Below are 25,801 nucleotides of genomic sequence, written 5' to 3' on the forward strand. Positions count from 1 at the left end.
GAAAGAGAGAAAGAAAAGAAAGAGAGAGAGAGAGAGGAAGGAAGCTTCTTTAATTGTATTTTCTAACTTTTTTGCCTTCTATCCTTTTTATGTCATAATTTGAACTTAGTATTTATCTTCTAATCTCTTTTTAGTTTTTGAGTCCAAAGCATGATGTCCAATATTTGAAGAAATACTGCTTTATTCTGGTTTTTTTTCCCTTTCTTTGTTCTTTCATTCTTGGGTATTCAACAGTACTAAAAGCTTTTGCATGAATGAAATACAATCATGCAGATGTATATTTTGGAAGATGCATTTACATTTTCTACCTTCAGTCTTCATAGTTTGGAGTGCTCCCCGTTTTAGGAGGGGAAAAGCCTTCTTCTTCAAAGGGATGGATAAGCAGAGAAACAAGCAGGAATGGTCCATGAGATGGTGCTCAAAGATGTAGCTTAGCAGTTAGGGATTTGCCTCAAAGGCGTGTGGTTTTAGGTTCAAAGCCTGGTATTACCTGTTACAACAAGTAAGGGAATAGGACTAGTTATATTGTTTTTGTTTGTTTGGGGAAATCACAAACCAGTGTTATTCAGGAATTACTTCTGGCAGACTAAAGGGACCATATGGGGTGCTAGGGATGGAACCTGGGTTGGTCGTGTGCAAGAAATTTAATTATACTTTAAAATGCCATGGTTTAGAATTAAACCTTCTCTGATGATTTACATTTCCTCATCCCAAAGTCATGTTTTACATTCTCCTAGGGCCAAGAAGGATAAGCAACGAATAGCTGGAGTTTTCATGTTTTTTTTTGTTTGTTTGTTTGTTTTTGTTTTTGTTTTTGAGAAATCAGAGAACTATGTGGTGGGCAGAGCTAGGACTATGCGGTCAGTTCACGAATGATGCTCAAAAATAATGCCAAGGGCTGGAGCAATAGTACAGCAGGAAGGACACGTCCTACCTTGCACCTGGCCTATCCGGGTTTGATTCCCCAAAACTTTAAATAGTCTCCCTGAAACAGGGTCAGCAGTGATTCCTGATTGCAGAGCCAGGAGTAACCCCTGAGTACTGCTGGATGTGATTAATAAAAATAATAATAATAATAAATATAAGTTGCTGGAAAACTTAGACCACTCCCTACTAGCTCAACATTATTAAAAGGTTTCTCACACCCTTTAGAGCCTGAATCTTATGGTATTTTATTTCCTACTGGAGGGTAGTGGGCACTAACAAAGGGATGGGTGTTGGAACAATAGACACCTGAAATTCAATCATATACACCTTTGTAACTGTCATTCAGAGTAATTCAATCATTTAAAAATAAATGAGTAAATAAAAAAAGGAAAAAAAAGGCTGTTTGTATTGAAGGCTGCTTGTCTTGAACTCAGAGAAGCACTTTCTTAGGATGTTTCCCCAGAAAAACTCATACAGGAAATACTTTATTTTCATTTTAGGGGCTATTATTTTTATTCATATATTGTTTTAAAAAAAAATAGGACATTAAGTAAGATACAGGCCCCTTAACCTACCCCTTTTTGTCCCTCTTTCTGCCTTTCCAAACACATGTGCCTTTTACACACAGACTGGGCTGTGATATTCAGAGTAGAAAGAAGAAATCACTCTGGAGTTAGGCTGAAAAGTGACATTTTTCATTTCAACAGTACATGGGGCAACACAAGGGAATATCTGGTATCGTTCATCATAACACTCATCGAATATTGTTATTGCTGTTTTCAAAAGAATTTTCCTAATGGGGAAAAGAGGCAGAGAGGAAAAAGGTTTTCTGTGGCCCCTGAAAAAAATACGGACCTAGCAAAGAACTCTGAGCTCGGGATTGCAGACAATCAGGGCGATCCCCCCAATTCTGCTTCTTAGAAAAATCCTTTAGCTCCTGAACTTGGTAGATCTCTCTGCTGGGCCGCGAAATTCTAGCTGGAAACTCTATTATAGAGTCCTCGCTTGTTTTTAATGCAGGAGCTGCAGCTGCAAGCCAGGATCCGTTCCCAGGGGTGCAGAGGTCCAGGCTGGACTTCGGGGTCCGTCCTAGGCCCGGTCCTTGCAGAGTCGGGAGCAGGCTGCGGCCCCTTCCTAGGACCCGAGATGGAGCCCGGGAGGGACACTGCAAGGCTCAGAAAAGGGCCTGGTCCGGCCCTTGTCCAGGACACCTGAAAGACAGTTTAGATTCCTGGGGAGACCAAAGTGCCTTTGTTTGGGTCCCCAAATGGGCCCAATTCCCACATTCTCTTTGAAGATTGCAAAAAGGGCAAAAATGCACGTATCAGGCCCCACTGGGATTCGAACCCAGGATCTCCTGTTTACAAGACAGGCGCTTTAACCAACTAAGCCATGGAGCCAAACAAGTACACTCCTTCATAAAGGAACCTTTATTTTCACTCAACGTTCTTTTTTCTCTGCCATTTATTTTCATTTGCAGTGAGATTCTTTTTTTTCTTTTTTTCCTTCCCCATTTCACTTCTATTCAACCATTTTGCACATGTTCTTGTCACAGCTGGGCTAGGGACTCAAGATTTTCCTCCACACAAGAGCTACTGTGAGGCCTCAGGGACTGAGATTGAGCCCAGACTTGGAATGAGAGCAGAGGATCTCATCAATGATATTTGATCAGAATTTATTCGAGGCTTTATTTCCTCTCTGAAATTCCAGAACAGCCCCCAAGATCCTGAACAGGTCGGTTCTGCAGCCACATCAGTATCCTGACTGGTCTGAATGAACCAGAGTTGATGAAATGGGGGAATATAATAAAAATAATAATAAAATCAACAACAACAGCTTTTAGCTGACACTCTCTCTCTCATTGCAAAACTCAGTTTTTTCTTTTCCTTCGAAAAATGTCTTTATGTGGGCCTTTTCAAGTAGGGGTGCAGTAACTTCGTCCCCAAATACTATAACTTTATTGTAACCATGTTGTCGTAAACTATAAACTATATTTTACATGTTTTAATTAAGAAAAATAACATTAAAGAGTATCTATTAAAAACAGGGAGACCGTTTTTTATTTGTTCATCTCCCTATCTGTGTTGAAATACATTCAATTTGGGGGCTTTAAAAATATTTTTTTAGGGGAAGGGCAGGGAAGAAAATTTATTTTTTTAATATCTTTTTGGCTTTAAGCTTGTAGTTTGGAAAACATGAATATCAACATCATCGTGATAAACTAGATTAATGCAAGCACTGTGGAAATCCAGTTAATATTATCAGTTCTGGTGCATTATGGAAGGGGGAGTTTCATTAATGAAAAAGGAAACAAAGGCAGCTCTGGACCAAAGTTCAAGCAGGCTACACCCTTCTCTGGGGTTGGAGATATGGTGCATGGGGTGATTTTACAAATAACCATAAAAATAACCCAAAACCATGTAAATGACTAAGTAGAAACAGAAGTCACAGGTGTACACAAGGAAATACATAACTATCTGGGTAATGTTACACAGAACCTACAAGACCTGTTTGGTTTGGATTTGGGGGGGGGGCCAACCCCAGTAGTAGTGATCCGGGGACCATATGTGGATCTGTGAGCTCACTGCAAAATGTGTGGGAGATAGCAAAAAATCAGAAAATCTTTAGTATGACTACATCAACTGGTAATTTTCCTGGTAGTAAACTGCATCTCAATAAAGCTGTGTTAGGTGCCAGAAGGACAATTACGAACTAAAGTACCTTATTCAGATCATTCTAAATCTCTTTTCAGATATCCAACACTGTCTTTCAGAAAATAAGAGAACTGAAGTTTCTTTGACAAAGCAGTCCTTAAGCCCATTTCAGCCTCTGTTCTCCAGACTACTTTAGAAATAGTCACTAAATACATTCTCTCACATGGGGGCACTCCCGAGTTACATATCTGATCCATGTGTTGCTTTTTTGAAAGTTAGAATCACCATGTTTTAAGGGGAAAATATATTTCATATAGCATTATTGTGCTTTAGCATGCCACACTCCCAAATGATCTTTCATCAGGATCAAACAAAGTGTATTTGACCTACAGAAATTAGAAATTAATTAATTAAGTGTATTTGACCTACAATTAGAGCAGAAATTAGAGCAGAATTTCTGACTCTAAGCTCCAACTTTGATCAAAAGGGAGTCTTTGGTGGCTTGGCATTTTGGAAGATTCTTTTATTTTAATTTTTTAATTTAAAAAAAAAGTTCTTTTGGCGGGCTACACCCAATGTACTCAGGGTTTACTCCTGACGAATGGTTGCATAGATTGCATATTGCTGTTTTCAAAGAGAAAGTTATCTTTTCTCCTGTAAGAAAACTCCAAGTGACACTTTACAAATAAGACTTAATAATTTAGTACTTTACAAGACAGATGCTGCGGAAGAAGGAAGAAAGTTTCTCCAAGCTACCTCTACAGAAAATTACTTGTGGGTGCAAGAAAGCCCCATCCGAAGTGCAAAGAAAACCCATCCGACGAGGGTGGGATTCGAACCCACGCGTGCAGAGCACAATGGATTAGCAGTCCATCGCCTTAACCACTCGGCCACCTCGTCAGCCATGATTCCCGCTGGCTGGATTTCTTCCTGCCTACAATTCACCCTGCAGCCCTCTCCTTTGCAGGCCTTTCTCTAGATCAGCTTTCCCTGAATTTGCACATCACAGCCCTCATCAAATATCCATTGTCATTGTATTTAGGGCATGAATATGTATTCAGGTCACCCTAAATAAAGACTTAGCCTAAGTTCCTCCATTTTAAGTTACCTGCTATCCTACACACACTCTGGCTGACCCCTCAGCCATCCCCAACCATGTCCTGACACCCTCCCCTCTCCAGGATGAAGGGGTTGTGCAAGCAGAGACAGGGTGAGCTGGCCTGGCAGCTACCTCCCAACCATGTCCTGAACAAAGTGCCAACCCATCAAAAAGAAGGAAGAAACTCAAGCTGACAGTTCCTGAGAAGTTATGAACAATTGTATGTCCCAGGTGGATCTGAGCAGTCACTGTAAAGGGCATAAGGAAATTGTAAGTTGCGGTTTCAGAGCATTAAAGGAAGCCTTTATGCAAGGTCGAGGTCACTCTCTTTCCAAAGGGGACAGCCCTGACTTGTCTGTTTTGGGATTCAAGACTTGTTTGACTTGTGCTTAATAAAAATCTTGGATACAAAGCCCTTTGCTTTGTGTGGTCTTCTGGATACTGGATCCTAACAGCCATCATAAAATATGTTTAGAGTTTATAAATTATGCTAAGAGTGGTTCAGTTATTTGGCACAAATAAAATGGAACAGGTTTTAAAAAAAAAAGACCAGCCTGCTTAGATGTTAAATGCACAGAGCCGCATGAATGAATGAACAGAGCCAATCAAGATTTTTAGCCCCTTTTGTAGACCCCACATGAGCCAGCCTCTGCATTAGAAATATGAAGGAGTTTCTCTCTCACCTCCTAAATATTCCTAAATAGAATATTCCCTGGGATTCCTGGTTCCTGCATGGTACCAGGAAAGCACTCTTGGAATACCAGGATACTGCCATGGCCTTTTGTGTCTTTGCTCTGGAAAATGTCAAAGACAGGGGAGATGCCCTTAGCTCTGGGTGTCTTTTTCATAAATGTGGATAGAGGATTAGGTGTGAGGAAAGTTAGAGCATTTGGGGGCCCTTTTGGCCCAGGAGAAGTTGAAAATCTTGGGCTGTGGAATTAACACAGTTTTCTTTCCTGATCCCCTAGAAATGCAGGGATTCAGGAGCAAATAATAAGTCAACAATAAAAAATTTTTAACCCTCCCCACTGTTTTTCCTTTGGGGTAGCATGTTTAGGCTGCACCTAGGGGGTGCTCAGGGACTATTTCTGGCTCTGTGCTTAGGAATGATGCCTGGTGTTTCTCAGGTCACCGTATATGGTGCCAGTGATCCAGTTGGGGTTGGCTGCAGGCAAGGTAAGGGGGGGAGCTTATCTCCTGTACAATCTCTCTGACCTCAAGGTCAACAATTTTAAGAATAGCTGTAAATGCTGAAAGTGAGTACGTCTAGGGCTGAAATAATGGTATATTTGCACTTTCTATAAACTTTTTTTTTACTTTTTCCTTGAATCTCAATCATTTATGAATTATGTAAATCAGAGATGAAAATAGGACATTGTATTTTCAGTCTAATTTGGAAATAATTTGCAATTCATTTACATACACACACAAACCAGAGCAAAATTAAAAGCAGGAACTTTTCTTAGATCTTTCAGGGAATTGGAACTACAGGACAAATAATGTCCTCTAGGAGTAGGGCAGTGTATAAAAGTAACACGGTTTATCAGGAGCAAAAGCCTGGGACAGAAGCCGGCAGCTGTACCTAAATAATACAACCTAAAAATACCTTTTCTAACTTGCTGAAAGGTCAGAGTAACATGGATTTAAAACACCAACGGGAACTGATCCTCCGATTGCTCCTTTTATTCCTGAGTTTTATCTCCAGGAAATAGATTGGGTTATCACTTTTTCTTTCTTGCAAATTTACTTGTGACATACTTCACTTTTTTTTTAATCATCTTAATATCTTTATTTAGGCACCATGGTTACAAACATGTCTTTGAGACAGGCATTCTATTTTTCTCACTCAGAATCATTGTCATGATAGTTGTCGGTGTAGTTATTTTTTCAACTGCACTCACCATTCTTTGTGGTAAGCTTTATATCATGGGCGGGTCCATCTGGCCTTCTCTCTTGTCTCTGGGCCTTATTCCAATAATGTCTTTTATTTTTCTTAAATCCCAGAGATGAGTAAGACTAATCTGTGTCTATCTCTCTCTCCCTGACTTATTTCACTCAACACAATAGTTTTCATGTCCATCCATGTATAGGAAAATTTTATGACTTCAGTTTTCCTATGGGCTATCACTTTGATGGTCAGAGAAGAATGTCCTCATACCTCTTCCCAGAAAGGGGTATAGAGGTAGATAAATTCCCAAGGAAGTAGAAAACACACCATTTTTCTTGATGAATGGGCTTGGGACTTTGTTTTGTTTGGCAATATTGGGAATCAAACCTAGGGCCTTGCACATGCAAAATAAATGACTCACCACTACATTATTTAGCTCTAGCCCCTGATGGGTGAATTTAGAATCTATCTTTTTACAGAACTATTTAGTTAACACCAAAAAAATTATGTGCTGATTTTTTTTAACTAAAAATTTCTTTTTACAAGTAAGAGCTCTGACCCCAAAGTTCTATGTTCTTTTAACAAGGTCTGCCCTATGATTAAACTTCAGTCTTTTAGTTAGTCTGAGATTTTGGCATATCCTCACCACATGGTGGAGGCTGCAAGCAGTCGGGCTTTTTCCTTTCTCCAGGCCATTTACCGTCCATAAAGTCTCTGCTTGCATGAGATCTCTTCCTTCTCTTTTTCACTTACTTTGCTTTAAAGGATTTCTAGATCTATCCAGGTTGTAGATGTTATGGGGCTTTTGGGGTGGACATCCAGGAGTGGGATTATCGGATTTGATGGGAGTCCTATTTTTTAAGGTTTATTGTTCTAGAACCCTCCATACAATTATCTGTAGAGATGGCTCCCATTTCCCTTTCCACCAATCTTTGTGAAGTTTCATGATCCTGGCTTTTTTGGTCAAGGCTCCTCCTGCTGGTACGAGGTGAGATCTCATTGTTGTTAATTGATGCGCTGTTCCTGATCTAGCTTTAGGAACACAACTGGTTTTGCTCAGGGCTTACTCCTGGGCTGTACCTTGACCTGCTTCTGGTCTCCTGAGCATCTCCTTGTATCCTCCAAAAGAAAGAAAACCATTTACCTGTTTGCAGAAACATGCACTTTTTTTTTTTTTTTTTTTTGCTAAGTTCGTGACTATCAACCCAGCAGTGCTCAGGAAGCTGATTGGTGGTTGGGTAGGTAGACGCTGGCAGTGTTGAGACTAAACCCAGGGCCTGCAGGTGTAAGGCTTGAGCTACGGCCTTGAAAAACATTCTATATTTATGGATGGAAGACAAAGTTGTTAAAATGCAGCTACTCAAAGCAACCTATAGATATTGTTTTTTTACAATAACATTTTTGAGCCATTAAAGAAATGTTGCAGGGCCGGAGAGATAGCATGGAGGTAAGGTGTTTGCCTTGCCAGGAGCAATTTCTGAGCATGGAGCCAGAAATAACCCCTGAGCACTGCCGGGTGTGACCCAAAAACCAAAAAAAAAAGTTGCTTTCCCTAGAGGAAGGAAATCATGTCTGGATTAAGTTGAGCATCAAGTGATTAAAAAAACCAACTTTAATAACAATGCTATTGGTTTACAAGACCCTGTAAGTTTGGAGAGTAGAGCTCCATGGTTCCGTTTATGTATAAATCACAGACATCACCCTAGTTCTAGTATCTGTCACCCTTTAAAAACTCACTCTAATTAAAAGCCATGAATCATTCTTCCCAACCCACTGACTTCCTTTCCCTGTCTGGTAATTACCATCTTTTTCCCAGAATCTAAGAGTTGTTTTCATGTGTTTTGTTGTATTTACACATTCTCTACCCAAGTTTCATGTCAAAAATGACCTGAAAAGAAGTTTGGAAAATTTACTCTCAATTTGAGGGAGTTTCTCCATAGAATTAAAGCTAATTTCCTTTTGATTGTTTCTTTTAAAATGTAGTTCTTTACATAAATGAACAAAATTAATTGGAAAATTAGATTACAAGAGTGTAAATATGAAAGTTTAGTATAGTACTGCCACATCCACCAACAAAGTGCCAATAATTCTTCACCACTTCCTACTTTTCCTTCTTGTTCATACTCATGACCCTTAATGAAACTTGTTCTCATTATTTTATTTAGTTGAGTTGAGTTGAGTTTGGTTTGGGGGCTAGTGTTCAGGGAATATTCCTGACTCTGTGCTCAAAAAATCACTCCTTGGGAGCTCAAGGGATCCTATGGGATGCCAGAGATACAATCCAGGTTGGCCACATGCAAGGAAAGTGCCCTTCCCACTGGCTATCCCTCCTGCCCCTTGATGGTTCATTTTTATTAGGCATTTTCTATTCTGGTTGCACGAGATCTCTTTTCATTTTTACTTACTTTGCCTTAAAGAAGCTCTAGATCCATCCAGGTTATAGCAAAAGGGGGCATTTCTTTCTTCATTAGAACTGAATAGAGTTTTATGGTGAACAGAAACCATAATCTATATTGATCCTCTTATTATTATTGGTTCCGGGATCATTTCTGGCGATTGCTCTGATGTCAATGACAATGCATTAATAACAGGCATGTATATATTGTTGGTGCTCTTTGGATAGACACCTAGGAGTAGGATTGTCAAATCAGATGGGAGTCCTAATTGTTAAGGTTTGTTTTTCTAGAATCCTCCATACAATTATCTATAGAGGCAGTGCCACTTTTCCTTTCCATCAACAGTTGTGAAGATTCATGTTTCTAACTTTTTTGATCGAGGTTCCTCCTGCTGGTATGAGGTGAGATCTCATTGTTATTATTGATGATGTTCTCGTTCTGGCTTTAGAAACACAATTGGTTGTACTCAGGGCTTACTCCAGGCTCTGTCCTCAGAAATACTCTTCAGGCAGTGCTCCTGGGACTGCAGTGCCAGGGATCAAACCAGGTTGGCCCAAGCCAAACCACTGTCTCGCTTCCTGTTCAAGCTTCATCACCTCATTATTGCTTTGATTTGCATTTTGCCCCATAATCAGTGAACAGAACATTTGCTCAGATGATGGCCATCTGTATGTCTTTTTTGTAGAGATCTGTCTGTTTGGTGAGAACATTGCTTTGGCCTTTTGTCAGTTGTATAAGCAAGTAAACATTTTTCTCCTATTCTGAAGGATGACTTTTAGCAATAGTCTCATTTGCAGAGCAGAAGTGTTTTGGTTTTCTGCAATCCTTGCTGAATCATGAAATATCATGGAGGTTTTTTTTTGTTTGTTTGGTTTTTGTTTTTTGTTTTTTTGTCTTGTTTTCTTCAGTGTGTTTTGGGGGTCACACCAAAAAGGTACTTGGAAAACCAAAATGAGATGCAAGGATGGAGCTCTATTCTACTTTGTCTCCAGTCCCTTATTTCAGTGTTATATTGATTCAAACCTAACATCAAAGTCTTTAGTCCTTTTCTGTGTTAACTTTTATGTAAGATATAATGGTTCCCTTTCATTGTTTTGCATGCGACCAGCAGTTTTCTCAGTACAGTTTGAAGACATTTTCTTCTCTTTATGCTCATGAATTCTTTATGCCAGACTGTATCTACAGCTGAAAATTCCTCTCTGGGCTCTCACTTTGATTTAATTAGTCTGATTACCTATTGTCATTCCAGTGCCAGACTGTGGAGACTTAAATAAGTTTTAGGATAGTCAAAGCTTGGAAGTGGAATGGATGCTTCCCCCCTTTTCACTCTAAGGGGCTTTATGGTTCCATGCAAACTTGTGTATAATGAGAGAAGCTGCAAAGAAACAAAACCAAGTGCTGAAAAAATAAAATAAAATCCCCTCCACTTCAGTGGATTCAAAGGCTTAGTTTAGAAAGAGAAAAGGAATCTGGTTGTAGAATTGAAGGCAGCGAGTTTAGAAGCCAAGAGGCCACCCAAGAGATGAATGCCCAAGAGAAAGGGACCATCCAGGGCGCGCGGGGATCACGCTGGAAGCGCTCTCCTCTACTCCCTCGCTTCTGCTTCGCCCTCTTTGTGCTCAGGGGCTCAGAGACCAGCCACGGTCAGGGATGCACCGAAATCCACCCTTTGGCCTGGGAAAGGGAAATTTTTCTTTGCACAGCTGCAGGCTGAACCCTGCCTTGCTCTGCCTTTGTCTCTGCGGAGCCTCCATTCCTGCACCTGGGACAGGTCACCCGCTTTGCGCCCTGCGCCCTGTGTTCCGCCTCTCCAGAGTCAAACTAGGAGACAACCTTTCTTTTCATTTGGATGCATGAAAAAAAAATTTTTATTTTTCTCTCCCTTAACAGGAATCCTAAGTCACTTCTTTCTTGCTTTGTGCAAATGCCGTGCAAAGGACAAAGAATAAACTGCAAGCAGAAGGGTTCTGAGCACCAAAGGAGCAAAATGCAAGTCCTAGACAATAGGATGATGAATTTTGGATGCTAAGCAATGCGAATGTGGATCATACAGATGCTGAAGGGGACAAAAGAATGGAGACGCTGGGGATCGAACCCGGGACCTCATGCATGCTAAGCATGCGCTCTACCACTGAGCTACATCCCCACCACAGATCCTGCTGCTTTCCGAAACTATCTTCATGAAATAAATAAATAAATTCATTCCCTCCTGAAAGATTCAATAAATCTTTTAAAATTTGTTCTGGGAATGAGATATTTTTCATCCCTCTGTTTTATAAAAACGAATGCTTTCCATGCATAGGGACGGTTAGCCTGTATTTTGCAAACATGTGATAAGTAATTAGAAGTAAAAATATCTTGGTTGGGAAAGCCCAGTAAGAGATGATTTTCTATGTTTGGATTTTGTTGTTGCTGTTGTTTTTTTTACAATCTTGCGGGGAGTGATAAATGGCTAATCATACAGGAATTTGGGGTGTGAAGGATTTGTCCACTGCTGGAGATGCTCAGGGTTTACTCTAGGCTCTGCATTCAGGAATCCCTCTCAGTGAACCATATGGGGTGCTGGGGATGGAATCCTGGTCAACTGTATGCAAGCCTATCTCAGTCCAGCTGAGTCCGGCGGCAATCAGAGGGGCTTCAGGATTATTCGATAGGAGGGTGGGAGCGAGGAGTTGTCGAAGAGTGGGTACTCAGAGACCAGATACACCCAAGAGTAGTAGGAACTGAGTCCGATTTATTGGGAGTTCGGCTTCATATTTAAGCAAAAAATGATCATTAGTAGGAAGTTGGGTAGATCAAGCATGACATGTATGTTTAGCCCCAGGATTAAACATTATGTGTCAGCACAATCATCAGACAGCTATCTAAACATTGGGTGTAGTTTATAAATTTACCATAAACAGAAATTAGAAAAATACTTATTCTTTTCTCTTGGATATGATTCTTTTTTTTTTAATGCATAATTTTTTTTTTATTTAAACACCTTGATTACATACATGATTGTGTTTGGGTTTCAGTCATAAAAGGAACACCACCCATCACCAGTGCAACATTCCCATCACCCAAGTCCCAAATCTCCCTCCTCCCCACCCAACCCCCGCCTGTACCCTAAACAGGCTCTACATTTCCCTCATACATTCTCAATATTAGGACAGTTCAAAATGTAGTTATTTCTCTAACTTAACTCATCACTCTTTGTGGTGAGCTTCCTGAGGTGAGCTGGAACTTCCAGCTCTTTTCTCTTTTGTGTCTGAAAATTATTATTACAAGGGTGTCTTTCATTTTTCTTAAAACCCATAGATGAGTGAGACCATTCTGCGTTTTTCTCTCTCTCTCTCTGACTTATTTCACTCAGCATAATAGATTCCATGTACATCCATGTATAGGAAAATTTCATGACTTCATCTCTCCTGACAGCTGCATAATATTCCATTGTGTATATGTACCACAGTTTCTTTAGCCATTCGTCTGTTGAAGGGCATCTTGGTTGTTTCCAGAGTCTTGCTATGGTAAATAGAGCTGCAATGAATATAGGTGTAAGGAAGGGGTTTTTGTATTGTATTTTTGTGTTCCTAGGGTATATTCCTAGGAGTGGTATAGCTGGATCGTATGGGAGCTCGATTTCCAGTTTTTGGAGGAATCTCCATATCGCTTTCCATAAAGGTTGAACTAGACAGCATTCCCACCAGCAGTGGATAAGAGTTCCTTTCTCTCCACATCCCCGCCAACACTGTTTATTCTCATTCTTTGTGATGTGTGCCATTCTCTGGGGTGTGAGGTGGTATCTCATCGTTGTTTTGATTTGCATCTCCCTGATGATTAGTGATGTGGAACATTTTTTCATAAAAATATGGAACGCTTCACGAATTTGCGTGTCATCCTTGCGCAGGGGCCATGTTAATCTTCTCTGTATCGTTCCAATTTTAGTATATGTGCTGCCGAAGCGAGCTTGGATATGATTCTTGCTAGTCAAGTATTAATCAACAAAACACAAGCCCATTGTCTATTAATGTTACACCAAGGAACTATTGTAAACAGGAGGCAGATGTAAATAAAAAACCAAACATCTTCGTAGCCTACACATTAATAAGTAACTGACTAAAATATTATTGTAGATTCAACCAGCTTGAGAAAAATATTATTGTAAATTCTTCCAACAGCTTTGGGTAAGTAAGATGTGTTCCAGAAATTCTTGTGGGGTTTTTTTTTTTTGTTTGGTTTGGTTTTTGAAATTCTTGTTTTAATGCAAGGGACAAAGGCACACAATTTTGCTTTGTTTTGCTTTTTCAACTTGACTTTAATCTTTATTTTTAATTTTGTTCTTTTATTTATTTTTAATAATTTCTTTATTTAAATACCGTGATTATAAACATGATTGTAGTTGAGTTTCAGTCATAACAAGAACACCCTCCTTCACTCGTGCAACCTTCCCATCACCAATGCCCCCATCTCTCCCCTCCCCATCCCCTCCCTGGACTCGAGACACACTTTCTGCATCTCTCACTCACTGACATTGTTATGATAGTTCTCAGCATAGTTATTTCTCTAACTGCACTCACCACTCTTTATAGTGAGCTTCATATCTTGAGCTGGTCCTTCTGGTTCACATCTATGGGGATTATTTTAATGTCTTTAATTTTTCTTAAAACTCATAGATGAGTGAGATTATTCTGTGTGTGTCTGTGTGTCTCTTTCCCTGACTAATTTCACTCAGCATAATAGATTCCATGTACATCCATGTTTAGGAAAATTTCATGACTTCATCTCTTCTGACGGCTGCATAATATTCCCTTGTATATATGTACCACAGTTTCTTTAGCCATTTATCTATTGAAGATTTTGTATTGTAAATAGTGTTATTTTTATTGTATTAGTTATTGTAATTATTATATTGTAAACAGTGCTGCAATGAATATAGGTGTGAGGAAGGGATTTTTGTGTTCCTAGGGTATATCCTTAGGATTGGTATAGCTGGATCACATGGGAGCTCAATTTCCAGTTTTTTTTTTTTTTTTGGTTTTTGTGCCACACCCGGTAACGCTCAGGGGTTACTCCTGGCTATGCGCTCAGAAGTCGCTCCTGGCTTGGGGGACCATATGGGACGCCGGGGGATCGAACCGCGGTCCGTCTCCTAGGCTAGCGCAGGTAAGGCAGGCACCTTACCTCCAGCGCCACCGCCCGGCCCCCAATTTCCAGTTTTTTGAGGAATCTCCATATTGTTTTCCATAAGGGCTGGACTAAATGACATTCCCACCAGCAGTGAATGAGAGTTCCTTTCTCTCCACATCTCCACCAGCATTGATTGTTCTTGTTCTTTGGAATGTGCACACAGTGTTTTTAATGTACTCGCCATTATTAGTTCTCATTGTGTATTAATGTTTAATAAGCTTATTGTGGCTATCCCACCAAGCACTAACCTAGGGCACATCTGGCCTTTTCTCAGCAGTGTCTGCCAGGACTGCACCCCTTTTTCAGGGGAGAGGCTAGGCCTAGCTCCTCAGCAGTCTTGCTGGGGAGGAGGGCACTACAGCACAAGCCAAACTCCCAATCTGCTAGATGAGCTCTCCAGTCCCTGAAACTTGAGCTGTTCAAGTAGGAAATGCATTATATAGTAAGACCTGCTGGTGCCTACCTAAATAATCACAAACGAACCTGCAGATATCCCTATAAACAACTGAATCGATAACACAGGTTGACAAGGATTGTCTACAGCAGTGACAGAGAGTCAGAGGAGAGAAGTGATGTCTCCTAGAAAGTCTTGGTCTGGGGTGCTTAGCCACTTGGCCTTCCATGTTCATAAGAAGTCAACGCAGATTTTATGCCTTTCACAAAAGTTAACTCAAAAACTGGACCCAAGAATTAATTGTGAGGGGCCAAAGAAATAGCATGGAGGTAGGGTGTTTGCCTTGCATGCAGAAGGTCAGTGGTTTGGATCCCGGCATTCCATATGGTCCCCTGAACCTGCCAGGAGCGATTTCTGAGGGTAGAGCCAGGAGTAACCCCTGAGCGCTGCTGGGTGTGACAATCTCCCCCCCCCCAAAAAAAAAAAAAACGAGCATGCCTGGGTGACATAGTATTTGTCAAAAACAGTAACTGTGAGGCCAGAGAGATAGCACAGTGGGTAGCGCATACTGCTAACTCAGGTACAATACCTGACATCCCACATTACTCCATCTTGTAGAGTCAGAGGTAACTCCTGAGCAAAGCTGGATGTGACCTTAAAATTAATTATTTTTAGTCAATTAAAAATGTCCAGAAAAAAATAAAAAATAAAAAATCCAGATCAGAACAAATTTCTGATCAAAGAAGATATAGAGACAGCAAAGACACCTGTGAAAAGAGGCTCAAAATCATGTGCAGTTAGGGAATTGAAGGTTAAGGGTTAAAAGTGAGACACTTACTATGAATTTATTGGTGGCCAAAGAATACTAACAACATCCCATGTGGATTAATGGTAACTGCCACTTGTTCCTGATGAGCACAAAGTCATCTTGAAACACAATTTGGTATTCCTTACAAAACTGGATTTCATCTCCATAATTGCTGGGAGTTATATTACTTTATATTTTACCAAAAGAGTAGAAATTGTTGTTTGTTCTTGAAAAGCTCACACCCAGAAGTGCTCAGGAGTTATTCCTAGGTTTGGATTCAGGGATCACTCCTGGTTCTACGGATAAGTTATTAGTTACCTGTCAATATTGGCTCCCAAGTTATAACACCAATACCACAAGACTTAATACTACAAAAGGAAAAATCTAGGAGAATATCTCTTCAAAAACCAAAGGGAGAAGAGAATCCGAAACTCAAGTAAAACCTTCCAAAAAAGCAAACATACTTGGTTTACAGTAACTGACGTAGGGTATATGTTTATAGATATATTTATATACCATAATAAGAAGATCTCTATATTTTTTTGTTTTCAATGGTATGATATGAAGTTGAATATCAGCTGAGAAGGAGCAGTAGGAGGAAAATATGGATTTTAAGAGTGAAAATGTGGTTTCTCCAATATTTAGGATCACAGCATCCTAACTGCAACTCCAACAAAGTCATTCATTCATTCAGTTTGAACTTTGTCTATGGGAAGGAATTCAGACCACATGGATTAAAGTCTCAATCCCCTTAAAAAAGAAAAACCCCAGACCACTGTTAGTCTAGGATGCTGGCTGTATTTCCAGCTTCTGAGGGACCCAGGGCTTGCATCTATATTTTCTATAGATCAAGAGGCTCCCATGGGGTAGAAAAAAAAATTAGTGAGACATTTATTTTTACTGATTATTTTCCAGTGGACCTTGGGAAAGGACAGTACCTTCCTTCCTGGCATAAAATCATCCTTTCTAAGCAAGTGTGTTCTCTCCCTTCCTGCACAAAGGCTGCCTTTATTTTGCACCTTTTGATGCATGATAAACAAGCCACGGAGAAGCAGCTTTTTGCAATGAGGCAAAGAGAGCCTCGAAATACCCTTTGGTTATTTCATCCTGGCGTTCGATTTGTTCCAAAGCACCGTGCAGAAGCTCCTCCAACAGTGCTCCGGGTCTTGCGTGTCTAGCTAGGAAGGATGGAGCCACCGGCGCAGCATCCAAAGGCCCCTCGGATGGGACCAATTGCATTCACCGCTGGAGAGCGCCACTCCATGGCTGAACACGGAACTGCAGGTCACAGCTGGAATCGTGCGGGATTTTACCTGGACAGCTGGTCTCCCGGTACTGTATATGTGTTGGGGGATGTAGCTCAGTGGTAGAGCGCATGCTTCGCATGTATGAGGCCCCGGGTTCAATCCCCGGCATCTCCAGAAACCTTCCATTTTCTGCTCTGTCCTAAAAATAAATGACTGAAATATTTCCAGCCTTCCTCATTTCGGTCATTATTGTTTGTCTTTTTTAAGTCATTTCCATATTTCCTGCACTCTCGTGTATTTTATGATGCAGTTTGCAATGTGGAATAGAGGCAGCTCCAAAGTAAACTCTTCTTAAGGATGCCCCAGAAACCATTCCTTAAAAACTAACCTTTTGGAGGCATTGAAAGAGAGGTGCATCGGATCCTCTGGAAAGGGGAATGGGGACATTTGTGATGGATGCTGTGCTGCTGGAATTTTGTGCAAGAGAAACCATTCTTCACAGTATTGTAAGTTACAGAATTGCGAGCAAATTTTAAAAAATCGGTTGACATTGTGTGTGTGGTTTCAGTTTTGTTCCTGTGTATGCACTTCATGTTTTAAAAAAGCACTGGGGGGGGAAAAAAAAGAACAAGCAACATCTACTTGAGTTCTTACCTTTGGGTATAGCATGTTAGAGGGTGGTTATAAAGAAAAGAAATAATGATGAAAAGTTTTAGGGTGCTGAAAGTGTTCTACATTGAAGAGGCTAACCAAAAATGTATAAATATGGAAATTAGTATTTGCAATCACAAATTCAATTCATTTATATATTTCACTATTTACTTCTCACTATTCAACTTAATAAACATTTTTTTTTTTGGTGATCAAAAATAAATAAAAGGGGCCGGAGAGATAGCATGGAGGTAAGGCATTTGCTTTTCATTCAGAAGGTCATCGGTTCGAATCCCGGCATCCCATATGGTCCCCCGAGCCTGCTGGAGGCAATTTCTGAGCATAGGGGCAGGAGTAGCCCTTGAGCGCTGCCGGGTGTGACCCAAAACCCAAAAATAAATAAATAAATAAATAAATAGCACTGTGAAATATAAATGTATATGTATACATATATATTTTTCTAGAAATGCATTTTAAGTTAGTTCCAGAGTTTGAGGGAATGCAATGGGATGAGCACGTGCTTTGCATGAAGACGGGCCAGGTTCTGGTGTGGCCCTGAAACTAAATTAATTAATTAAAACTTCTCCTTCAAACTGGAAGGGTTTGTAAATTTTGCATGCTTTAAAAATGAAAATTAGGGGCTGGCGAGATAGTACAGCTCTCCTTGCGTATGGCCAGCCCCAGATTAATCCCTGTTATCCCACAAAGTCTCCTTAGCACAGAAGTAAACCCTGAGCAAGACCAGGAGTAAGCCTCGGGTATAAGGTCCAAAAGACATCATTAAAAATGAATAAAAATGATCTGTGGTCTTTTCCTATTGATCAATAAATGTGATATAAATATTAGGAGTAATGTGCAGGCCTCCTATTTTATTATTTGCATATAGAAAAGCTATGGATTTTTGTGTGCTGATTTTGCATAGCAGGCTTCTTTTGGCTTGTTTGATTTTGGACACAGTACTCAGGGTTTTTATTTCTGGCTCTGTGCTCCCATATGGAATGTTGGGGCTCAAACTCTGGTCAGCTGCATGCAGGGAAAATGCCTTACCTGCTATACTATCTCACCAACCTTATTAGCAGATTCTGGCTAGTAGGTTCTGTCCACCTCCAAGGAGAGTCCCAGGGAAACATATTCTCTTTATTCTTCAATGTTCTTCCATGTTATTGGCAATGTTTGCAGGGGGGGAAAATGATTGGGCAGGAGAATATAAGAGTAGTTTCACTTAGTATTCCTGAGAGAAGTTCAAGAAATTTAGGTTCGGATGTGGAGATAAGATGGATATACAAGTCATTAAATCAGTGTGGAAAATGTGTCGGTCACTGCTTTCCTAATGGTCTATGTCTGGAGATGTGGAAGCCATTTTCTGTTAAGTTGCTGCATTTCTAGTTCTGAAATTTCTGGTAACAGAAGATGTATCTGTTGGGATAATAACTCTCCTTCAGAGAAGCTTTCAACACATAGGGAAAACACTCAAGAAAAAAAATAAAATTAATGAGTTTTTTTTTTTTTTTTGCAAGATGTCCCTATGCCTCTCTATGATCTCTCTCAAATAGAGTTGGAATTCAAAGTATTGCCGCAGTGTACCCAGACTAAAGGTTTATGTTCTTTTTCTAATTTTTATTGGGGTGCTATGATTTATAATACAATTAATGATCAAATCTTATGCATACAATGTTCCAACCTCACCTCACTTCTAGAATGTCAGCGACCCTCCACCACTGTCTCAAGGTCCTCTCCCACCCACCACCCACAACTTCCATTATAAACTTGATTCTTTGTTATCTGTTTCTTTATATTCCATATCCGGAATAAATTATTATGTATTTGCTCCGCTCTTTCTGATTGAAATCAGCATGGTTCTCTTTTCTTCTATCCCCTTGGTGGCAAATCGAATCTTTCACCTTAAAGTTGAGTATATAGATCATTGTGTATATAGACCACAGGATTTTTTTTTTAAATCTCTTTATCTGGGGGCCGGCGAGGTGGCACTAAAGATAAGGTGTCTGCCTTACAAGCGCTAGCCAAGGAAGGACCACGGTTCGATCCCCCGGCTTTCCATATGGTCCCCCCAAGCCAGGGGCAATTTCTGAGCGCTTAGCCAGGAGTAACCCCTGAGCATCAAATGGGTGTGGCCCAAAAACATACAAAACCAAAAAACAAACAAACAAACAGAACTCTTTATCTGTTCTTGGGCGCTGGAGTTGTTTCCTGTGAATTTCTATTGTGAATTCCTGTGCAATCACAGACATAGGAACATAGGAGAAAAAATGCCACATAGAAACTTGAAAGAAATCCTGGGCATGGAGGAGGGGTGATGATTTGTAGATATTCCCAGGTGACTCTAAAAAAAAAAACACCCCAAATACATTTACTACTAAACTAATGATACTGAGGAAGAATTGAGTCAAGGGAGATAGAGAGCAGAGAGAAGTGATGCTGAAAAAGAAGAGGAGAAGAAAAGAACCATAAAGGAGACCAGAAAGTGTAGGAATGGCACTTTAACCACTAATAGCATTTGGATAAGTATGTGGTGGACCTATCTGAGCTCTTCATCTCTCCTGCATTTCCACCAGATTTAATGCAAGAAAAGATACTCTTATTCTAAGCCAAGTTGCCTAAAAACCCATGTCCTAGAACAGATCTGTCTTGCTCTGTCCAGGGTAATCTGTATTAGCTAATAAGTGCTCACAGGGCACTTGTTGGTTGGGTTGCTGTTGGCCCAGCTGTGGTGTAAGTGCAGGACAGAAAAGAAACAGTAACAGCCGCAGGAAAGCCATGGCCTATCCCTGGGTGACTGTCATGGAAGAATGTTCAGAAAAACTTGTGGCTCTGAGCTTCTGTAGCTGAAGTAGAAACTGAACCTCGGAACGGGCTTAGAATTGTGGTGATAATTGGGAAAAGGAGTAAAGCAGATGCTAAGCAAACGCCTCGGATGAGAATCTATTTCCAAGAATAAGATTTCAGCACCTCGGAGAGCGCATCATAAATTCTAACACAGGCAATTTGTACCTGGACCCCATAAACTTCAACACTGTGACTACTTAAACTATAATAAAAGAATACAAATAAATCAACAATATGTAAAATTAATTCAAAGGCAGAACTTTTAAATGGAAACTCAGAAGTTTCCTTCTTCCCATTTTGTTTCTTACTCTTCTACAAAAGTCCTCTGAAAGGGTTTTCTTCTCTAGGAACACATTTAATCTTTTTTTTCTCTCTTGCTTTTGTATTCTATATTTGTCACAACCGAAGACTAAAAAGCAATAGTTTGAGCAGGGAAGTTGGGTTTATAAGTTGCAGGGCTAAGTTATAACATGTCCTCTTCTAGAACTAAATAATGGTGAAGCTCGTCTTCTAGTGAGATAGCACAGAGAGAGAAATGAAACTAATAAATAATTTAAATTTAAGAGACAAATGAGGGGGCGGGAGAGATAGCATGGAGGTAAATCGTTTGCCTTACATGCAGAAGGATGGTGGTTCGAATCCCGGCATCCCATATGGTCCCCTGAGCCTGCCAGGAACGACTTCTGAGCATAGAGCCAGGAGTAACCCCTGAGCATGGCTGGGTGTGACCTAAAACAAACAAACAAACAAACAAACAAAAAGAGACAAATAAAAATTAAGAAAAAAACTAGAAAGAAAGAGGCCAGAGAGAGTGAGAGAGAAAGCCACAATTGCCTTATTTCAGGAATGTTTTCACCTCTTCTATTTTCTTCTCTATCTCTCTTCTAAATAATATTGGTTATCACACACAATGTTTCTAGATTTTGCTTTTATAAAGGGATTCCACAAAGAACATTTAGTATCTCTCTCTAGCCAAAGTATTGGAATTTAACTCGACAAGCTGCTAACAAATTTGCTTGGAAATTCCCATTCAAATATTAGTTTAGAGGTCCCACATTCCCCTCCCCTTTTTTTGATTGATTGGTTTTTGTTTGCTTGTTTGGGGCCATATCCAGCAGTGCTCAATACTGACTCTTTATTCTACATTTAGGAATTCTCCTGGAGGGATTCAAAGGAACATATAGGGTACCAGAGATCAAATCCAGGTTGGCCACACAGAAGACAGACACCCTGCCTGATGTAGTACCTCTCCAGGTCTGCACATTCTATGACAGCTACCATAAACCTTCTTTTATAGCTTTGTTTGTTTTGTTTGGGGGCCACAATAGCTATGCTCAGAGTTTATTCCTGGTTCTGTGCTCAGGAATTACTCTTGCAGTAATCAGAGTACCATATGGGGTGCCAAGGATCAAACACAGGTCAGCTTCATGCAAAACAAGAGTCTTAGTTGCTATATTATCTCTGTGGCCCCTACCAAAAACTTTCTTTCCACCCTCCGAGAAAAATTTGGGGGTCCCTGATAGTCCTCACTCATCCCTCATAATCAATCCTCTGACCTAGGAGCAGGTGGTTAAAACCCCAAATTCATCAATGAAATGTAAAGTTAATATATTATTGGAACTTTCTAGTTTCTATGTCAACTTCCTTTCCTTCTCTTTCCTTCCCTTCCCTTCCCTCCTTTTTTTTTTTTTTTTTTTTTTTTTGTGGTTTTTGGGTCACACCCGGCAGTGCTCAGGGGTTATTCCTGGCTCCAGGCTCAGAAATTGCTCCTGGCAGGCACGGGAGGACCATATATGGGACGCCGGGATTCGAACCGATGACCTCCTGCATGAGAGGCAAACGCCTTACCTCCATGCTATCTCTCCGGCCCCTCCTTCCCTCCTTTCTTCACCTTTCCTTTCCTTCTTTTTTCTTTGCTCAGAACTTAATCCTTGCTCTGTGCTTTGGGACCATATGAGGTTCTAGGTCTGAAGTGTAAGTAGGCAAGTCCACTACCCTCTTTACTAGGTCTCTGGCCAAAAGAAATCAATTTTTTAACTTCCTAATTATATATTATCTTTTGTATATATTTTGTATAAATATTTGTATACATATGTATATATTTGTATATATTTTGTATACTCCAAAAATCAACACTTTGTTTCCTCTTTAATATTGTCAAGACACCTATGATTCTCTAAACTGTCAAAACATTGCAATTCTCTGACTGTTATTCTGTCTTTCAGCTTTCCACAGTCGGGCTGAAGCTTTGAACAGCACTTGAAGAGGACACACGTGGAAGAACAAGCTTCTCCAAAGGGAAGTTTTCTCCACTAGGCTTCCAACTAAGGTTAGTTTATAGGGGAAAAAATACTACCATGATTGGAAAAGGGACTCAAATCCTGGGCCAACAAATTGAGCAATGAATTTTCTAACAATCCCAGGAAGGATCGAAAATATTGGATAAATCCTTTCATTCCAGAGCAATTTGGTTACTGCCTAACAAATATCTTTTATTCTTTTTCTTGCCTATTAAAACCAACATACTAATTTCTCCCAGTTTCAACTTTATAGCATTGGAGAGCCAGCAAGATCGCTCTGCTTCAGAGGTAATTGGCATTTATATTACCCCTACATTTGCATGTATGTGATATTTATGGACTGACTCAGATGTATTTTTATTTTCCAGCCTATTAAATATTAAACATTATATTAAATATTAAACATTATAGTTTGCAGCTTATTGAACAAGTCTTCATTTCTTGGAATATCACACTGGTACAATTTGTTCATCATGTAATCTTAATAAAACTGCTTTTGATTCCTTGGTCTAAAAACAGCAATTACTATAGATTTCTTAGTAATAAAAAAAAAAAAAAAAGCATACCCACATAAGATGAGAAGAAGAAAAAAGTATATATATCAAAGTTCAGGAACCTGTCTCTTTGGTACTAAATATTAGTGACTTCTGGAAACAAGCCCCTGGAAAGTGGAGAACAAATTGTTGCAACTGGCAGGCAACCTTTTAGTTGTTGTTGTTGTTGTTGTTGTTGTTGTTGATACTATTATTATGTAGTGGAGGGAGTAAACCCAGATCTTAGGCATGCAAGGCATGTGCTTTTCACTGAATCACTTCTCAAATGTGCCCTTAAAGAGTCAACTTAAAATTTCCCTCAAGTCCACGAAAACAAAATCCCTTGACCCAATTTCTATCACCCGTGTGAAGGGCAGGCAAGATGCGGCGACAATATTAATCAAGCGTCTTTGCTAATGTCCTTTTGAGTCAAAGACATTTTTCTGCTCTCAAAACTGCAGCTTCAATTTGGTGGAGCATAAAACTTCAGTCAACATAATCGCGATGGTTGCAAGTGGCTGAACAATGAAAAACTGAACATTTACTTAGAGTGATCTCTTAATTCCAGACTAAGAGGTTTGTTAGGCAAATAACTCAAACACATAAAACAAAGAAGTTTTAGAGGTGGAAATCCTATTCATGAGTGAGTGAAGGTGCCAGAGATTGAACCCGGGGCCTCGTGCATGCTAAGCTCGCGCCCTACCACTGAGCTACAGTCCCCCACCGTTTAGCCTTGTTTAGAGTGAACTACCACAAATGACATCTCTGTGAATTGATGCTTTGCAAACACCCGATGCATAGTCCCATTGTTTCTAAATCTCTCGCTGCATCCGTAGCTAAATAGAAAGGCCTTTCCTGCATTTCCTAATGCTAAGCCCTGTTGCTTGGATCTAAATTCCAGACTACACTTGAAAGAGGAAGGCCAGGACCCTTCCTAATTCTACCTCTCAGAGAGTTTGGAATCAAAGAAAGAGTCTCTGGGTGGGAAAATAAATAGGAGGGACAACTCAACAGATGTGCTTTAAAATAAATACTGGGAAAACGAATTGAAAATTATTTGTGTTGCAGTAAAAAAATAAACAAGAGGGAAGACTGCTAGGAGAAGCCGAAATAGCTCAGTTGGGAGAGCGTTAGACTGAAGATCTAAAGGTCCCTGGTTCGATCCCGGGTTTCGGCAAGTTTTGCAATTTTGTACATTATACCGAGTTTGTGTATAATGTATTCTATGTATATAATATGTTGAATATGTATGCGATGTTACTGAGCTCAGCTCTCTAGTGTGGGCCTCAAAGGAGCCCCCCTAAGTGATCAGCCCTGGCCCAGAAAGCGTTGTGAGGTTTCATGGTTCTTGATTGTGTGGTTGTTCTGTTCTGAACATGCACAGACTTGCATTTTCATCGCAGTAAGACAGAATGACAGAAGCGTGAAAGTGCTTCTCTTCCTGCACGATCCTCGGCCTCCTTCTCGCCAACACCCCTTGCTCCAGGATCTAGGCGCCCTCTGCCCTCCTCTCCCTCCCAAGGACCCTCCCTCCGCCCATGTTTGCCTGCAAGTCGTCTGTTTGCTTTGCCTGCCCTGCCTAGGCCGCGTGTTCTTCAGCTGGAGCCAAGAGGCGCGTGGAGTGTCAAGATTCCTGCCAGGCACACCTTGCTCCTGGCGCCTTCCGGGCGAGGGTTCCTGGAATCTGGATTTTGGGTCAAGTTCTGAGGTGCTCTGCAGATGTGGGAACCGCTGGCTCTTGCCTCCAGCACTTAGGGCGCTTTTTCTCACTCTCTCTGTCTCTGTCTGTATGTCTCTGTCGCTGACTGTCTCTGTCTCTCTGTCTATCTCTCTATCTTTTTGTCTCTATTTCTCTCTCTCTCTCTCTCTTTCTGTATGTCTGGCTCTCTGTGTCTGTCCCTCTGGCTGTCTCTCTCCCTCTCTCTATCTCTTCCCTCTCTCTGTCTGTCTTTCTGTCTCTGTCTATTTCCTTCTCTTTCTCTCTTTCTCTCTGTCTGTGTCTCTCTGTCTCTGTGTCTCTCTGTCTTTGTCTATCTCTCTGTCTTTCTGTCTCTATTTCCCTCTGTCTCTCTGTCTGGCTCTCTGTCACTGTCTGTCCCTCTGGCTGTCTCTTCCCTCTATCTCCTCCCTTTCTCTTTCTCTCTCTGTCTCTCTGTCTTTCTGTCTCTATTTCCCTCTCTTTCTCTCCATCTCTGTCTTTGTCTCTCTGTTTCTGTGTCTGCCTCTCTCTCTGTCTCTCTGTGTCTCTCTCTGTCTGCCTCTCTCTCTCTGTCTCTGCCTCTCTCTCTCTGTCTCTGCCTCTCTCTCTGTCTCTGCCTCTCTCTCTCTGTCTCTGCCTCTCTCTCTGTCTCTGCCTCTCTCTCTGTCTCTGCCTCTCTCTCTCTCTGCCTCTCTCTCTGTCTCTGCCTCTCTCTGTCTCTCTCTGTCTCTCTCTCTGTCTCTCTCTCTGTCTCTCTCTCTGTCTCTCTCTCTCTGTCTCTCTCTCTCTGTCTCTCTCTCTCTCTGTCTCTGTCTCTCTCTCTCTGTCTCTGTCTCTCTCTCTCTGTCTCTCTCTGTCTCTCTCTCTCTCTCTCTCTCTCTCTCTCTTCTCTCTCTCTCTCTCTCTCTCTCTCTCTCTCTTCTCTCTCTCTCTCTCTCTCTCTCTCTCTCTCTCTCTCTCTCTCTCTCTCTCTCTCTCTCTCTCTCTCTCTCTCTCTCTCTCTCTCTCTCTCTCTCTCTCTCTCTCTCTCTCTCTCTCTCTCTCTCACTCTCTCTCTCTCTCTCTCCCCCTTTCTCCAACCCCCCTGGGGAAGGTCGCTTGAGGTTGCCACTCTAAAGTCAGTATTTCCAAAAGTCTCTGCGAGGTTTACCAAGGTTCGGGACTTCACCAGCCCGGGAGCCCCTGTCCTGCC

At 40.8% G+C, this 25,801-nt stretch overlaps 6 non-coding genes across 6 annotated transcripts; 2 read left to right on the top strand and 4 right to left on the bottom strand.

The window, feature by feature from the left end:
• Positions 1-2,253: 2,253 nt before the first annotated feature.
• On the bottom strand, positions 2,254-2,327 carry TRNAT-UGU (transfer RNA threonine (anticodon UGU)). The gene has a single exon. It is a non-coding gene; the product is annotated as a tRNA-Thr (tRNA).
• Positions 2,328-4,399: 2,072 nt separating this feature from the next.
• TRNAS-GCU (transfer RNA serine (anticodon GCU)) lies at positions 4,400-4,481 on the bottom strand. Its single transcript has one exon. It is a non-coding gene; the product is annotated as a tRNA-Ser (tRNA).
• A 6,557-nt stretch (positions 4,482-11,038) lies between these two features.
• TRNAA-AGC (transfer RNA alanine (anticodon AGC)) lies at positions 11,039-11,110 on the bottom strand. Its single transcript has one exon. It is a non-coding gene; the product is annotated as a tRNA-Ala (tRNA).
• Positions 11,111-12,808: 1,698 nt separating this feature from the next.
• Positions 12,809-12,913, bottom strand: LOC125996685 (U6 spliceosomal RNA). The gene has a single exon (XR_007491366.1). It is a non-coding gene; the product is annotated as a U6 spliceosomal RNA (small nuclear RNA).
• A 3,771-nt stretch (positions 12,914-16,684) lies between these two features.
• On the top strand, positions 16,685-16,756 carry TRNAA-CGC (transfer RNA alanine (anticodon CGC)). The gene has a single exon. It is a non-coding gene; the product is annotated as a tRNA-Ala (tRNA).
• Positions 16,757-24,014: 7,258 nt separating this feature from the next.
• Positions 24,015-24,087, top strand: TRNAF-GAA (transfer RNA phenylalanine (anticodon GAA)). Its single transcript has one exon. It is a non-coding gene; the product is annotated as a tRNA-Phe (tRNA).
• Positions 24,088-25,801: the final 1,714 nt, after the last annotated feature.

The sequence above is a fragment of the Suncus etruscus genome, chromosome 18 (assembly GCF_024139225.1).
Source record: "Suncus etruscus isolate mSunEtr1 chromosome 18, mSunEtr1.pri.cur, whole genome shotgun sequence".
NCBI lineage: Eukaryota > Metazoa > Chordata > Mammalia > Eulipotyphla > Soricidae > Suncus > Suncus etruscus.